A 5,717-nucleotide genomic window follows, 5' to 3' on the forward strand; every position below is an offset into this window, starting at 1 on the left:
CTTGAGTATCGAAAGAGGTTAACTCCATTTGCAGCAAGAATAGTCTAGTGCCAAGTTAAAACATAGGAACTTCTAGATGCAATAAAAATATATTTTGGGGAGCAGAAATGAACACATTCCTTACTTCATGCTTAATGCCTAGATCAAACTACTTTATTACATAATTCTTTAGCCAGTCGAGTCCTCAGCCAATATGGAGTCTACATATTGATATGTCTCAAATTAGCCATAAATCACTTGCTTCCGGTTCAAAATATAGATGAAGCACATTTTTTCTTGAATTACGTACACACATTTGACTAGCATGCAGATAATTGAACTTCATACACAAACTTTCAGTAAGCTTTACAATGAGTAAATATATTAAAATTAAAAGAACATTATTCTTATAGTAAAATATTAGTGGATTAAATAGGCACTAACGTGTTAATCCACCCTTTTTCAAACTCGATGTGTGTAATTTTAACAGATGACGCATTGGTCAACATGACAAGTACTTTGGTCTCTTAATTAATGGTATTCTAATATATGAAGGGTATTTTGAAGAAAAGAATAGGACACCAACTCTGTACTATCCTTTTTATGCATATAGTAGATAGTAGATGTTAATAACTTCCAGCTCATCATTTTGGAGAAAATGAATCACTATAAATAAGTTTCTTCGGTATAAGATAAATCATACAGGGGTTTAACAATGTATGCATTAACAAAGAGAAGAAAATCCACATTGCCATGTGGAAGTACAAAAGGTAATTTGTCGTTTCCACAATATGTAATACTAATGTCTGACAACACTACTGCAGAGTTTATGCATTAAGATATATTGTGCTCGAATGTGAATCAGCAAACCATCATATGCCACAAGCTCATAATTCTTGTAATTTAGACATTTAGTATCCACAATTACTGCTTAGTTCTAGATACACAGCAATACCATTACAGAAGTTTGCAACAAACAAGTTTTTTACCAAAAAATTAACATGAAAGTAAATTAATTGCTAAAAAATAGAAGCAGATAAGCCAGTGTAGGTACATATTTGAATAAATAAGATACAACAGCAACTGAACACTTACTAGGTACCATTCTAATTGATAGCTTTGCAGGTATCCATCAAACGCTTGGCCATCATCATAGAAATAAGTAACAGTTTTAAACTTACACTAGGGAGGACGGATAACTCAAAGCACCTATTGCAAACACAAGATACCTCAAAGCACCTATTACGGTCAATTTTGACCAATTTCAAAAACCGAGAATAATAATAATAATAATAATAACTTTACAAGAATTGTTAGCTGCTTTTTAGCTCAACCACTACATCACGGGATATCAGAATATAACCGAATAACAAAAATGGCATGATAACAGCGCACGGAAAAATACAGTTAATTGTCAATTAACATCGCAAGAATGGAAAAACGAATGTGTATTTCCAAGAACAAGTGCTTAAGCAAACTTTGATATTAAAGTCCCGTTGCTTTATAGATCAAACTTTTAAATGAACCTCAAAACAAACCGAAACAATCACTTTCAATTGGTTCTGATGCGGTGAGGTCTATGACCTCCCCAACCTTTTTTTCCCCTTTCTAGTTTCAGAAGCCAATCAACCAGTGTTTGACAGTTAAATAATCAAGAAGACACACAACTTAGCTACAAATGCTTCATAAACTCAAGGCTCAAACACTGCTCCCAAAGCAATTTCAAACAATCACAAACAAGGTTCAGCAAAAGCAACGCAAAAGAATCCGTCTCACTAAACAGTGCTGCCATGGAATGCATTCAACTACCAAAGCATAACTTCATAAAACCTCAAACAAACTATGTAATTCTTCTCTTCCTCCTTCCCTTAATCTGAAAAGTAGACAATAACAAATCGTTGACATTCACACACAATTTACCGTTCAATATCAAGAAATTTTAAGAAAAAGTTAAAAAGTCAAACGAAAATTGAATCCATCTACGGAAAACCTAACTTCAAATCTTTTCGTTAGATTCAGACAACAAACATCAGGATCTACATCATTAATTGACAGCTCTCCACAAATAGTAAATCAAACAACCAAAATCTGTGAGTAAAAAATTCGGATCTGATTAACGGTAATTCGGAAAAGCCATAAAATTACTAGTCGCAGAAGCACTGAAGCAGGATGCAAAGATCTGAGTGAAACTCGCCGGAAAACGACCGGAATCTTCACCGTGGCCTCCGATTCAGTTGATGCAAGGCGGGATCCAAATTCGCCGCCGCCAACGGCATCCATTACGCGCGGGAAGATCGGTTCCCGACCTGCACCAAGCGAATTAGAGACCGCGCAGTGAGAGAAAGAAAAGAAGAATCACCGTAGTCGCCGCCGTTATGGCAGCCGCAGCTTCTTCCCTAAACCACAACACACAGAAGCCGCAGCTTCTCTTTATTTCTCTCTCTTCCAGAGAGATAAATCTCGAATCTAAAGTGAAAAATTGGAACCAAACTCACACCACACTACCACAGTATGAAGCGAACGGGTGTAGATTGGGTTTACGAGGGGTTATTTATAAAGATAACGGACGACCTTGATTTTGACACGTGGCAATTGGAACGCTCCTTCTGTTTCACTGTTTACTCATAACGCAACACAACAAGCGGTAAGGTTTTTTCTTAATAGTTACCCTTTACCTAAGTATCAAAATTCAAAACCACCGATCAAACCAATAAAAAAAGAAGAGTTAGTACAAAGCAGTATAATTGGATTCTATTAGCATTTGAAACTCAAATTAATAGTTACATTAAACAATCATATTTTATTTTTAAGCATAGTATTTTGACGACAAACATGCTTGTATGACGCATTTCGGTTTCAATATACATACTTCTTTTTAATTATTTTTAAAAATATATTTTATTTAATTACATGCACATTAATATTTAACGATTAAAATATTATTAATTGTCAACAACTTTTTAATCAACCTAATTCATATATTTTTTATATTAACACATGATTTAATAATTAAATGACTATTCTCATGAATGATTAAATTATTTTTGCACAAATATATAATACATAAGTTTTTCATATATATGTTTAACGCTTAAATCATGACTGAAATAAATATTTTAGTAATTATTATAATTTTTTCTTATATTTTCATTAATCAATCATATATAGATGTTATTTTTAGAAAAAAAATCACATATTAAATAAGTAAATTTATTAATATTTAAATAAAAATAATTATGTAATGTAATTTAAATATAATAACATTAATCATAAGAGAATCAATTATCTATAATGAGATTTAATATATTATTCTATTAAAAAAATCAATCGCATGATATAAATTGAAAAATATTGTTCGTTTGGTTTGTGTTGGTAGGCAAAGTCAATACAAAGGATCGCCTAAGTAGATTGGAAATCTTACAACAGAATGATAATATGTGCGTGTTGTATAAGAAAAATGTTGAAAATGTATAACCCTTATTTGTTACGTGTGAGTTCTCTTGGCAGGTGTGGTGTGCATGGATATCGGAGTTTGGACAGGTTTGGATTACTCTGGATACTTTGAAAGACCACTTTAAGAATTAGAGATCTATTCCAATGAGAAACGAGCAGCCCAAATTTTGGTTAGTTAGGTTCTTCTCAATAATATGGATTATTTGGCTACGACAGTTGTAGAGTGTGTGGATCAATTGTTTTTATATGTTATAGAGTGATATCATAGATAACTCATGTTGTCCATAGCTATATCGGAGATGATATAGGAGTTGTTTGTCTTTTATGTTTATTGTTTATCTTTCTTTGCTCCACCTTAAGTGTTGAGCTTTTCGTACTTTCAAAAAAAAAAAAGGATATTAATATTAAATATAGAGAATTTAATAAGTAGAAGTGAGAAAAAAACTTAATAATACGTGACATATTTTAGTACAAATATTTAGATTAGTTATTTCTATAGATCTATTTAAAAGAATAATCAATTATCACAATATATAATTAAAAAATTGTAATTTAATTAATTTGCTTTTTTTTAACAAAGAAGAAACTAAAGATATAAACAATATATAAGAAAAATCAATAATAAGTATATACATTTGAAGAGATACAGTTTAGCAAAAAAATTGAAGACATATATTATTTGATACGAATTTTTTTAATCGATTATTTCATAGTAATCAATTTAAAATTTGAAATGTAATAAATTAGATATTTTATTTATAAAAAGAATCAATCAGAAAATTAGAGAATATACTCTAAATATAGTTAGAATAAATCAATTATGAGTATAGATATTTAAATATGTAAAATTGAGTAAAAAATTGATGATGAGGTGTACTCTCATGAGAGTATTTGAATTATTTTTTTTATATATCTATTAAGAAAAATCAATCATGAAATAAAATTTTAAAAATGAGAATGTATTCAATTAAAAATTTTAATTCTAAATAAGAATCAATCCTCATTGTCGACATAAATGTTTGAATAGAAAAAACAAGTTTAAAATTTGGTGATATAATACATTTTTATTCATGTTTTAAATTGTTCACTTTTATATATATTCCTTTAATAGAAGAATCAATCCTCATTGTGAATATAGAATGGCTTTCTAGAAGATGTAAAACTTTTTTTTTAACCATTTTGGTAGAAATAGAAGTAGCAGATTTTTCAGCTTCAACAAGCTTCTATAGTTTCTCTTCAAGATTTTTTACTCTGTCTTCGATTTTTTGAAACTTTTTTCATTTATATGCATCTAATAGACTAAAGCCACCATATACAAAGTTTATCGTTTTTAAATTAATATTAAGCACATTCCACAATTAAAGTTTTGCTATAATGTTCAGAAAGAACAAAAATATGAGTTAATGGTTAAAATCATCTCTAAAAAATATCTCAATCTCTATTTTGGTCCTTAAAAAATAAATTAATCAAAAGTATTTCTGAAAGATACTGGCATTGATGGCGTTCGTCCTTCCGTCATCCCAGTTGATGAGGTGGTTAATGTTGACTAAGCTGAAACGTTAAGTTACCGTGTGGCACACCAAAATGATGTAACTTCAATTCCCCACCCTCAAAACCATCGAACGACGTTGTTTGTGGTCCAGAGTGAGATTTTTAAACGTTTCTCCCCATCACCCTCTCTCATAATAACCCTTTTCAACTTTCGCTCCAAAACCCCTCGTCTCCTCTTTGCCCTAAGACATTTGCATATGATATGAACCTCCCCTTTTACTTGATGATTTCTGTGCGCATCAACATTTATGGAGGAGTTCGCGCTACTAGAGTGGAAAGTAGAGGAGCTCGCGACGAACTTACGCGGTTGAAGGAAGGAACAGTAATTACCATAGGTAAAGATTTAATTTTTTTCCAGTTTTTGTTGATTTTGCAGTGTTGGTGTGTGTTGTTTTATATTGACGTAGTTAGAAAAAGCATTTAGTTAGACTAAGGTTTGGAGTTGACGTTGCAAGCGAAAGTACGATACTAGGAAGAACATGTTCTGTATGAGGTTGCTGTGACAAGTTTCATGGTTATTATGCTGTGGGTTATTTTGGTGTTTGGTCTTAGTCGAGGTTTTGTGATAATTATGAGTATGTTGTTTGTTGTGTGTTTACATGCAGTTGTTACTCTGAAGTTGTTGCATATTTTGTTGTTGATTAACGTTATTTGATTTTTGTTTTTATAGATGGAGGGTCCTCCTATGACATTTATATTTCACTATGGTGGGAAGTTTAAGAAAGATGAGGGTG

General features: G+C 31.2%; 1 long non-coding RNA gene across 1 annotated transcript; it reads right to left on the reverse strand.

Annotated features, from left to right (window-relative positions):
* Positions 1-1,447: 1,447 nt before the first annotated feature.
* Positions 1,448-2,499, reverse strand: LOC107487071 (uncharacterized). Its single transcript, XR_001591726.3, has 2 exons — positions 2,125-2,499; positions 1,448-1,852 (listed from the first exon to the last, which is right to left on the reverse strand). It is a non-coding gene; the product is annotated as an uncharacterized LOC107487071 (long non-coding RNA).
* Positions 2,500-5,717: the final 3,218 nt, after the last annotated feature.

This window comes from Arachis duranensis, chromosome 5, assembly GCF_000817695.3.
Source record: "Arachis duranensis cultivar V14167 chromosome 5, aradu.V14167.gnm2.J7QH, whole genome shotgun sequence".
Lineage (NCBI taxonomy): Eukaryota > Viridiplantae > Streptophyta > Magnoliopsida > Fabales > Fabaceae > Arachis > Arachis duranensis.